The sequence below is a fragment of the Perognathus longimembris genome, chromosome 20, assembly GCF_023159225.1.
Source record: "Perognathus longimembris pacificus isolate PPM17 chromosome 20, ASM2315922v1, whole genome shotgun sequence".
NCBI classification, from domain to species: domain Eukaryota; kingdom Metazoa; phylum Chordata; class Mammalia; order Rodentia; family Heteromyidae; genus Perognathus; species Perognathus longimembris.
In genome coordinates, this window is record NC_063180.1 from 25709253 (window position 1) to 25721289 (window position 12037).

Sequence of the window (12037 nt, forward strand, 5' to 3'; positions counted from 1 at the left end):
GTCCCTTGTTCCCCAAACAGTTTTGCTGAGTCCCAGGGGTCTAAGTGCTTGTTGCTGGGATGGCTCTTTCCAGTTGGCATTCACAGGCATTTGAACTCAAGGCCTGGGCACTGTCCCTGAGCACTTCTGCTTGAGACTTGTGCTCTACCACTTGAGCCACAGTGCCACTTCCAGTGTTTGGCCAGTTAATTAAAGATATATCTCTTGAGCCATGCTTCTAGCCTTGCTCTTCCCTGGTTAGTTGGAAGATGGAGTTTTATAGGGATTTTTCTGCCTGGGTTGGCTTTGAACTGCAATCAAAGGAGTCTTTGCCACAAAGCCCTTTTTGCTTCACAATTAAAGCATCAAGGAGACCAAGAGGACTAGAGCTTACCTGTACCTCGTCAAGAATTGACCAACAGGGGCTGGGAATATGGCCTAGTGGCAAGAGTGCTTGCCTCATATACATGAAGCCCTGGGTTCAATTCCCCAGCACCACATATATAGAAAATGCTGTGGGTCAAGTGGCAGAGTGCTAGCCTTAAGCAAAAAGAAGCCAGGGACTACAGTGCTCAGGACCTGAGTCCAAAGCCCAGGATTGGAAAAAAAAAAAGAATTGACCAACAAATACTTGCCTGGATTCTGCAATGACAAAACTCAGTAGATGTGATGAGAGTTTTAGCAGATTTATAGCTAGATGGACATAAAGAATGACATGCTGGTTTTGTTTGTTTTTTTTGGTGGGGGGGCCTGTCCTGGGCTTGGACTCAGGGCCTGAGCACTGTCCCTGGCCTCTCTTTGCTCAAGGCTAGCACTCTGCCACTTGAGCCACAGCGCCACTTCTGGCCATTTTCCATATATGTTGTGCTGGGGAATCGAACCCAGGGCTTCATGTATACGAGGCAAGCACTCTTGCCAGTAGGCCATATTCCCAGTGCTGACATGCTGGTTTTACATCAGTGTTTAAATCACAGCTAGCTTAATTACACACCAATTTAGTAAGCTTTATCTTGCATGAATTTAAGACATACTCATGACATCGTCTCTCTACACTTTGTTTCTTCAATTCCCTTTTCCAAGGCTTTCTTCACTAGCAAATCACTTGATTACAGTGCCAGATAACAAGTTTACCCAGACACAAACATACACACATGGAACACACATATACACATAGGTTTTACAGTAGACAAAAATGAATTTTGGCTGTAGACTCTTTGGGAATTCCAGCACTAAATGACATTATTTTGCCCAATATTTTAGAACCACATGGTCACTTAGAAAAACAAAACCTTTGCTAGCAAACAAAAATTTTCAGATTATAAAATGGAAAAGCCGTATTTTGATAAACTGAGTCAGCTCAAGTGGGGTGCCATGGAGACTGGAGGGGGGCCAGGAAGACACAAAGACACTAACAGAGAATACGTGGCATGGCATTAATGGCGCCTGAGCTGGTGCCTGTTAAACCCAATATCCACCTCGTGGTCAATGCTAGAGAAAATACGCAACTTTTAGACAGCTTTGCTGACAAAGCATATTGGTCGTTGAGCCTCAGTTTCCAAGGCCTGTGAAAAGAGGCAGCTTTGTTAGCAAGGCACATTATCAGAATGGTGTGACTTGGAGTTTTATAAAGCAAGCAAGCAGACAGACAAGAGAGGAAGAGGAAGAGACAGAAAGAGAAAAAGGGCCAGGAGAGAGAGAGAGAGAACAAAGAGAGCCTGAACATAACTTATGACCATTTACCATTGCAGCAGCAGAAACTGTATCTGCAGTGGCAAAAACTATCTGTGTGAGTATTTCGAGCAGGCCTTGTTATGCCCAGATTTCGGGGTCCCCAAAGACCAACAAGGAGCTAAAAGCCGATGTAATCACACAAGTCTTTATTGCAAGCTCTAGCCTGGGCTCACGATCATCACTGACACAATGGGTCTGAATCAAGAGCCCCGACCCTTCAGCTAACAGGTTTTATACAGGGTTTAGGGGAACATTCCATGCGTCACATCATCACATATCAAATCATGTCACACCACGGGAAAATCATAAAACAGCATAGCAACTTGCAGCAAATCATTTCATATCACGGGAAAGTTATGAAATCATTCTTAAGAATGATTGGCATAGGGCTGGGGATATAGCCTAGTGGCAAGAGTGCCTGCCTCGGATACACGAGGCCCTAGGTTCAATTCCCCAGCACCACATATACAGAAAACGGCCAGAAGCGGCGCTGTGGCTCAAGTGGCAGAGTGCTAGCCTTGAGCGGGAAGAAGCCAGGGACAGTGCTCAGGCCCTGAGTCCAAGGCCCAGGACTGGCAAAAAAAAAAAAAAAAAGAATGATTGGCATAGGGCTGGGAATATGGCCTAGTGGCAAGAGTGCTTGTCTCGTATACATGAAGCCCTAGGTTCAATTCCCCAGCACCACATATACAGAAAACAGCCAGAAGTGGCGCTGTGGCTCAAGTGGCAGAGTGCTAGCCTTGAGCAAAAAAGAAGCCAAGGACAGTGCTCAGGACCTGAGTCCAAGGCCCAGGACTGGCCCCTCCACTCCCCCAAAAAAGAATGATTGGCATAATCAGTGTCGGGAACAGGCCTGGTGAAGGTGATTGGCTAACTTATGGGGTTCAGAATGATGGGTTAAGACAAATGATCTGGGTCACAAGGGTGTCGCCCAAGTCATCCTTAACTTGAGGGGACATCTGGAACTTCAGCTATTTCCTGTTATTTCTTTTTTTTTTTGCCAGTCCTGGGCCTTGGACTCAGGGCCTGAGCACTGTCCCTGGCTTCTTTTTGCTCAAGGCTAGCACTCTGCCACTTGAGCCACAGCTCCACTTCTGGCCGTTTTCTGTATATGTGGTGCTGGGGAATTGAACCCAGGGCCTCATGAATACGAGGCAAGCTCTCTTGCCACTAGGCCATATCCCCAGCCCCTCCTGTTATTTCTTTATTACTGGTTATTATGGGAGTTTCACTGCCCAAAGGAGTTATTGGCCCTTCTCCTGGAATCTCTGTACTTCTATACTTTGTCACAGGGGCAGGTTTACGGCCTTAAGTCACACACCTGCTGAGAGTGGGCCTTATTTCTCAGAAGTGGCTCTCATTTATGAGGGACACAACACATTAACCATGTTTCCAAAACATACTGGCCACACTTCAATACATTTCCTTTGTGTCACAATGGCTAAAGCAGTCTAACTTTAACTGACCTCTGGTCAAATAAAGTTTCTCTGGCTACTTTCATTATTTTGGACTGCATTTGTTCAGGCTCTTCACATTGACATGTTCTGCAGTTATTCCAGGAAGCTTCAGGGCCCGGTCAGGCCCAAGCTACAATATGGAGGTGCAATGGCTGCTCAGGTTCTTCAGCCTCACTGCACGGTCAAGAGGCATGCTAGCAGTGGCCCGGTTCTGGTGTGACTGTGACTGCAAAGACCTGCTAAAAGCTGGGAGTCAGCCTGGTGAGTGAATGAGAGCGTACCAGGCAGAAGCAGCATCCCAACTTCCCGCAGTGCTCACTGGAGAGAGAGAGAAGGCCAAGCCCCCAAAAGCCAAGCGTCCTCGGTCCTGGTGGTGACAGGGCCCTAGGCCTGGGAAGTTCTCTGGCTTGGTACCAAGCGACAGAGAACCTGAGCAGCAGGTTCACTCATCAGAGTAGAGAAGTGGTGTGAACATGGATGTGGAGGCCAGCAATGGTACTGGTGAAAGTCTTACATGGCATTTTGCAGCAGTTTGGTTCATAGAAAAAGAGCAGTCAGGACTGGGGGTGCTCCTCAGAAAAAAAGGAGAAAAACAGAGGGGAATTCTGCCTATCCGGACCCAAGGCCCTTCCTAGGTCTACAGGGCACCATAGCGAGAGCTGCTGCTTGCCTTCTCCCAGAGAGGCCACATTCCCACCTTTTACCCCTAATGTCCATGCCCCTGGTCAGCAGGAAGTAGCCAGAGAGTCTCTGTCCTTTATCATTGCAACGGGGTTCCCCCCAAGGGAGGGAACCACAATGTAATGGGGTCCGAGGGATCCCCCATCCCTCCAGGAGTTCACCACTCAGAGACAGTCTCAAGTAAAAAGTTGGATTTATTGGGTATGTAAAAAGTATACTGACGGGGCTGGGGATATGGCCTAGTGGCAAGAGTGCTTGCCTTGTATATGTGAGGCCCTGGGTTCGATTCCTCAGCACCATATATACAGAAAATGGCCAGAAGGGGCGCTGTGGCTCAAGTAACAGAGTGCTAGCCTTGAGCAAAAAAGAAGCCAGGGACAGTGCTCAGGCCCTGAGTTCATGGCCTAGGACTGGCAAAAAAAAAAAAAAAAAAGTATACTGACGGGCCAGGGTCATGGCCCAGACTTGGGAGCTGGAACTGTGACCATAAAAAGCAGGCTGGCGGGCCAGGGCGGCAGCCCAGACTCAGGGAACTGGAACTGCCTGCCCCGGGCCATGCTTGGGGTCAGGTTATAAAGGCAAACACCACATGGTCAAGCCTGCTACACACAGGTGGCCAATGAAGTTACAACACTTACAGAGCATGCCAGGTCACACGCAGTGGCCAGTGGAGTTACAGTCTGCCTCATAGCAACTGTTTGAACCAACCTATCATTTTAGTTAGACAGCTCATGGATTTGGCCGGGCTCACGTGATGTAGGCGGATATGCCTACTCATGGGAGGGCACAGGTTTAACTCTGAGCATTCCACTACTCGGGTGGTCAAGCAGTTTACACAATCTTATCACAGAGAAGGGGAACTTCCCTGGATAGGGTGGGGGAGATCTTAGTGAAGCTGGAGTCTGCTTCTGCTCTCTTTAACTAATCTGAGATGGAGTCAATCTGACGCCCCTCAACAGCCAGTGATGGCGCTGGCCAGATCTGACCTCCATATTACAATGATAACTATTAAAAGGCTGGGATGTAAGGTCCACCCCTGGAGGGCTCCATGCAGATCCCCCCACCTTTCTAAAGTCTCCTCTGGTACCTGTGTTACCTAGGTAACTGGCATACCAGGAGGCAGCCACCTCCTTTCACCTGGCCACACCTTCCCACCCTCACCCTAGATAAGGCAGGGCCTAGCAGGGGGGTCGCCCTTTCTCTCAGGCCATGCATCATCTTGGCCACAGGCCATGAGTTCTAGAATAAACTCTCTCCGGCCTGAATACCACAAGGTGCTCTCCTTTACCAACTACCTACTTTAATAAACCTTTTAAGTATAATGCATCTTGATCAATGTTTCCCCTCCATCATTCTCCCCCATCATTCTCCCTCCCATTCACACCCTCAAGTTATGTCATCCAACTTTCACATAATGTACATTGAATATAATGACTGTATTTTCCCACCCTTCTTTCTCCACCCTTTTTTCTAGCATAGTCTATAGCCCCACCCTGACCCCAGCCTCCTGCCTTAGGGTGCTATTTGCTGCCACCCAAAAGACTCTTTGTCCCTACTAAATTGCAATCTGTGTGGATTTGGAGCCAGGATATCCTACTCCTGTCTCCAGGTACCTGTTCTCATACAGGGGTGAGGGTGGGGGGTCCAAACACCTGCTTTGTGGAGACCGTCATGAGCTTCGAGGAGGTTGTGGGTCAGACTGGGCTAGAAATGCCAGAGATTGATTGAGAGTGCTGAAAGATAAAGAAAGCATAGGATTGGGGGGCAGCCTGCAAGATGGGTGGGTCAAACATTGGGGAAAGGCAGAGAGGGAGGAAGAATCTGTGGGTTGAAGGATCAATGCCCCCTTCCCACCTTACTTTCCCCCAGATCAAGCAAAACACCAGGTGCTTGACCTCAGGCAGGTCCTTCAGATCTTCGTGTGGCTGAAAGTTCCCTTACCCCAGATGGAGCATTCCATTCTGGGCCTGGCCAAGGGTGCCCACCCTTGACTTCCAACAGACCATAGCCTGTTTGTTTTTTTAATTTTCTGCTTCCTCCTTAAGACCAATATAAGCCTGACCCCAACTCTACCTCCTCACACAACTTCCATTCTCACGGAAAGGTTCCCTTGCTTTGCTGCTGCAATACACAGTCCTCGCCTGTCGTGAGATTGAGTTGGGCCTGCTCTTTCTCCTCCATTTTTCTAACAAGAACAGTGCTGTCGTTTTTGAAAGTTCAGCTCTTGAGGAGAACCCAGATTTCCCAAATAAGAATCCTGGAGACAGGAAGCAGGTGAGTGGCTGGGAGGGCTGGGGGAAGGGGATTCCATAACAGGTGTGTTGTTTTCTTGGGGGATAGTAAAAATGTCTCAGAAGTGACAGCAGTGATGGGTTGCACAACAAGTGATGGATTGTTCTTCCCAGTACCAGGCACCACTGGACTGTATACTCTGAAATGATTTCAATATTGAACTTTACCCCCAAGGAAACAACAGAACATTGCTCTGAGATGTGCAAAACTGATTGTGTATGTTAGTCTGTCCTCTTCCACTTGGAGCTGTACACTCCCCATCCTAGCCCCTCAGCATGATCTCTAGCCCCCCTGCATCAGTGGAATGCCCTCCACCCAGACTTGAACTTCCACCTTGCCCTTCACAAAGAAAAGAGACCTCTCACTGGGGTTCCTTCTCCTCCCTCCATTTCCTGGAACTAGTCCAAATTCCTGATCTCTGCCCAGACCTAAACTCTGCCTTGCCAACCCACTATCTTCAGTGACCAGCTTGGCATGGGGACTACTGTAAGGTCCTCTCCCTGAGGGCTCCATGTAGATGCCCCCACCTCATTAAGTCTCCACCCAGTTACCTGGGTAACCTGCAGACCTGGAGGCAGTTACCTCCCCTTTCCCTGAGGTCACATCCTAATCCACCTGGCCACCCCCCTTGCCCCTGCCCTAGATATAAGGCAGGACTGGGTGGGGGTCGCTCTCTCTCTCTCTCTCCCTTCTCTCCAGCCATGGATCATCTTGGCCACAGGCCAGCAGTTCGGTAATAAACTTTCTCTCCTGCCTGAATACCAAGTGGTGTTCTCCTTTACCAACTACCTGCTTTAAAAACCTAACATATGGGCTGGGGATATAGCCTAGTGGCAAGAGTGCCTGCCTCGGATACACGAGGCCCTAGGTTCGATTCCCCAGCACCACATATATAGAAAAACGGCCAGAAGCGGCGCTGTGGCTCAAGTGGCAGAGTGCTAGCCTTGAGCGGGAAGCAAGCCAGGGACAGTGCTCAGGCCCTGAGTCCAAGGCCCAGGACTGGCCAAAAAAAAAAAAAACCTAACATATATGGTGCCGTGACTCGGATGGGGCTTAAGATTAGGATGTGACCTCAGGGAAAGGGAAAGGAATGAGCTGCCAAAATAGCATCAACATTAGCCTCAGTAGCAAGGAAAGAAGGCAAAAAGAAAATAACAATATTCAGTCTAACTTTCTTTTCTTGAGGCGAAGGGGAGGTGGCTGAGTTGGGTGCTTGGAGACCTCCCATGTTCCACCACAGTAGTCGTCATCCAGGGCAAAGGGGTCAGCTGGCCTGGCATGGGAGCAATGGACCCAAGTGGTGATGTGGTCTACCTTGAGGGCGGTGGGAGTAGTCAGTAGCACTACGTAGGGTCCTTTCCACCGTGGTTCTAAGGATATGGGGTTATGCCTCTGGACGAACACCCAGTCCCCTGGTCTGAATAAATGGGGGGTAGGGACAGAAGCAGAATCATATAATGCCTTAAGTTGGGGCCACATATTCTTGTGCACGAGCTGCAAATAATCAAGTTTACACAAAAATTCAGCATCATCCAAATCAGCAAGCAATTCAGTCTGAAGGCTAGGGATAATGGGCGGGAGGGGGGGGGTACCCGTACATTATTTCAAAAGGAGTAAAGCCAAGCTGATAGGGAGAATTTCTTACTCTAAGCAGAGCAAAAGGAAGGAGTGACACCTAGTCTGCGCCAGTCTCTAAGGCCAATTTAGTTAAGGTCTCTTTTAGAGTCCGATTCATTCTCTCTACCTGTCCTGAACTCTGGGTTCTATAAGCACAATACAATCCGTCCCCAGTGCAGCAGTTATTCCCTGACTTACTTTTGAGACGAAGGCCGGTCCATTGTCGGACCCAATGGTGGATGGGAAGCCATACTGGGTAGGATTTCTTCCAGGATCTTCTTAGCCACTATATTCGCAGTCTCATGCTTTGTTGGATAAGCTTCAACCCATCCTGAAAAGGTATCTACAAAAACTAGCAAATATTTGTGTCCAAATTTTCCAGGTTTAATTTCTGTGAAATCTACTTCCCAATACACGCCTGGCCTATCCCCACGGAGGCGAGCTCCTTTAGTAACTGGTTGATTAGGGGCATTGGTGAGCTGACAGGCCTTGCAATTTTTAACTATCTTCAATAAGTTGATCTCGTCTAATTTTCACTTTGGAGGGTCGGAGCAAGTCCTGCATTCTTCGGGTTCCCATGTGAGAAGTTTGGTGGATTCTCTTAAGGATCCCCTTACCCAGCCCTTGTGGCAAGATAAGTTTCCCTTCACAAGTTTTCCACCAGTCATTGTTTCCTTCTCTGTCTGGGGTTTTGTGGGCCATGGGAATTTTCTTTATCCACTCCAAGTCTTCTTGGGAATACTGGGGCACAGGAGGCAAAGCTCGTGGGCCTGGGTCTACTAGAGTCAATACTTCTGCTCTGGGCTGGAGGGCTGCTTCCTTAGCTGCCTAGTCGGCCAGATTATTCCCTCTAGTCACCGAATCAACTCCCTTTTGATGACCCGGACAGTGCATAATGGCAATCTTTGCTGGTTCCCATAGGGCTCGGATGAGGCTTAAAATCTCCTGCTTGTTTCTAATGGCCTTTCCTTCGGCTATCAGTAGCCCCCTCTCTTGGTACTCATGTCAGGTAGTCCTAAGGCAGGGGCTTCCAGAAGGCTTTTCTTGATTGCCTCATCTGCTCAGTCCAATGAAACTACTGGGAGGGGGCTGGGGATATGGCCCAGTGGCAAGAGAGCTTGTCTCGTATACATGAGGCCCTGGGTTCGATTCCCCAGCACCACATATACAGAAAACGGCCACAAGTGGCGCTGTGGCTCAAGTGGCAGAGTGCTAGCCTTGAGCTAAAGGAAGCCAGGGACAGTGCTCAGGCCCTGAGTCCAAGGCCCAGGACTGGCCAAAAAAAAAAAAAAAAAAAAGAAACTACTGGGAGGTTTTTGGTAGCTTCATATAGAAGCTTGCCCATCTCAGCGAACCCAGGTGTCCACAGCCGGCAAAAGCCTGCTGTTCCCAGGAACTCTGACTTGTCTGGCTGACTTAGGCACAAGGATTTTTAGCAGTCTCTTTATGTGCATCCGACAGCCAATGCTTGCCCCCTTTTAATATGAAGCCCAGATAGGTGACTTCAGGTTTACAAATTTGTGCCTTTTAACATTCTAGTTTGTAAAAGCTTTTTCCTGACTGGCTGGGGAACTAATCTCTGATGACCTAAAAGAAATGCCTACATTACCTTTGCAGGCCTTTTACAGATCTCAATAAGGACAGAATCTCAGTTCCACAAGCTTTCTTTCCTGAACAGATGTATCAGCTTAAAATTCTCACTGCCAAGTCAGGGCTTTGAGTAGATGTAGGGGTTGGGATTTTAAACTATCCTCTCATTTGACAAACTTACCCTTACTAACCACTATCACAGATGACTGGCAAGTTCCTGCCCAGTAGACAGACATGGGCATTAGAAAGGCATGCTTATGAACTATTCTTCTAGGACTTCCCGGCTTTAACTTTTGAAAGGCCAAACAGGAGTGACTCTAGGATCTGACACCATCTCTGCCATCCAAGCAGCAGCTTACTGCCTCTGGATGCTTCATCACTTTTGTCCCAGGAAGAGTGACTTTTCACTGGACTTGGACTCAGGGCCTGAGTGCTGTCCCTCAGCTCTCCAGCTCAAGACTAGCACCCTACCACTTTGAGCTCCACACAACTCCGTTCCCAGCACTCTGCTGGCTGATTAGAGACAAGTCTCTCACAGGGACCTTTCTCTGCCCAGGCTGGCTTCAAACTGCAAATTTCAGATCAGTGAGTCTTACAAGAGGCCACTTTACTCCAATTAAAAGCGACAAGGTGGTCCACACAGTAGTTTTTAAGCATGTTCTTACCTGGAACTTATTAAGGGCCAGTATTAGATCTCTACAAACTTGTAGGAATCACCTGTGCTTCTCTGTAGGCCTGCTGGAAACTGTTACAAAAAACCTACAAAGAAGCTGGAATGGCAATTAAACATTTTGGTAGCCATAATTCTTTTCTCACTTTGCAATAATCATTTAGGACAATTTTACTTCCAAATTTCTTATCTAGAAATGTATTCTTGATTCCCAAAGCCTTTTTACTAACACAACACTTTAGCTTTTATCTGCATTGGAAAAACTCTGAAGCTTACAGGCATTCTGAAACCAGGTGCCGCCCTTTGCCTTCGGGCTGCTCGTTTCAAAAGAGCCTCTCTTTTTTTTTTTCTCTTCAGTCCCAGTTACCGCATGGCATGAGGACCTTTGAACTCAAATGACAATTTTTCCTTAATGCAAGAATTACAATTACAGAATTAGAAATACTTATCCATCCAGCTTTCCAATATATTAGTGAGAAACGTTGGCCCATTTTGCCATTTCTTCCTACATACATAGAGTTAATGAGAGTTTACTTCTATCCCCATTAGTTTAATATATATCCTTTAAAATCCAAATTACAAAAATAGCACAGGAATCGAATCACATCAGATACATAAACTTTTCAACCATTTAAAAAACTTTTCCAATTCTTAGTACCTCTTAAGGGGCAGTTTTAGAAATTACAGTCAAATCATTCATTTTTACCACAAGGTTTCCAATGTTCACCTGAAAACAAAGATGAAAGAAAGGCCTCCATTGGCCTGTCCTACCGAACGGCCTATCTCCATCCTACTCCTCAGAGCTTGATCAACTGTCTTGGTGCCGGCTTGTCCTCTTCCACCATGAATGGACACCCCCTTATGGCTGTCCCAGCACGTGGATTCCCTCCAGGGCCTGTGCCACCAGGTGGGCTGGCTAAGCTGCACCTTTGCCAGATCACCCCTCACTCCTGAGGATAGGCACACAGGCCCGTCCCAGGCTTTTCCTGTCCTTTCCTATTGGTCTTTGAACTGAGAAACCCAAGCAGGTTTTTTTTTTAACAGTGATAAACCTTTACATCCAAATTTCTTACACTGAGCTCTGATTTTTTTAATTAAACATTTTTTAACTATAGTTCCTCTTTAAAACAATGCAATAATCCTTTAAAGCATTTGGTAATGCCCAAACTTGACCATTTGAATTTAAACTTAAACTCACTCAATTTTACATCATACTAAGTCTTGAACATGTTCACACTCACACATGCACACACACACATACATATTCAAAAGATCTTAAAGCGTGCAAAATAAGCATCGGCTGTACATTTTCCAGTGGCAAGAGGTATTTTGTCAATCTTACTCCTGCCAACACCCAAAGTTTAAGACAAAACCTTTAACAAATGATTTTAGCATTCTCCAGCCTCATTTTCCAGGGCTTGATAGTCTTAGTAAAACATTTTTTAGTCTTAGTAAAACATTTTAGCACACCAAATAACTTTCTGCTTAAGAAGGCTGGGTGGGGGTCCCCCCAGAGTTCTTTTTGCGGACACTCACGACACTCACACTGTGAGCTGTCGCCTGTACATCTTATTCAGGTTTGACACAGAAGAGCCTGTCAGAATCACAAACAACACAGACAACAGTGCTGCGCGGTGGGGTCACCCCCTGCCGCCTGCGGGTGGCTTGGGCTGGCCCTGTGTCTGCCCCTGTTGGCTGCTGCAGGTCAGGACTCGGGGCAGACGCCTCCGTGCCCTGGGCTGCCGGTGCCAGGACTGGGCAGGACCCTCCAGAGTGGAGGGCACAGCTGAAACATTTTCCTCAGAGTCCTCCTCTTGTAACTGGGGTGGGGAGTATGGAGGGGGAAACATTTCCTCCTCCGAGCTTCCTCCCTGGAGGACAGGTGGGTACAATTTAAAGGCCGAACCCAAGCTGGAGTGTCTTCTCTTCCCTCTTGGTTTCTCTCTTGTCACTCCGTGTCTTTTGAGTGAATATTGGGGTAGGGGAAGGAGTGGAGGGGGGAGTCGGTAAGCCCTCCAGG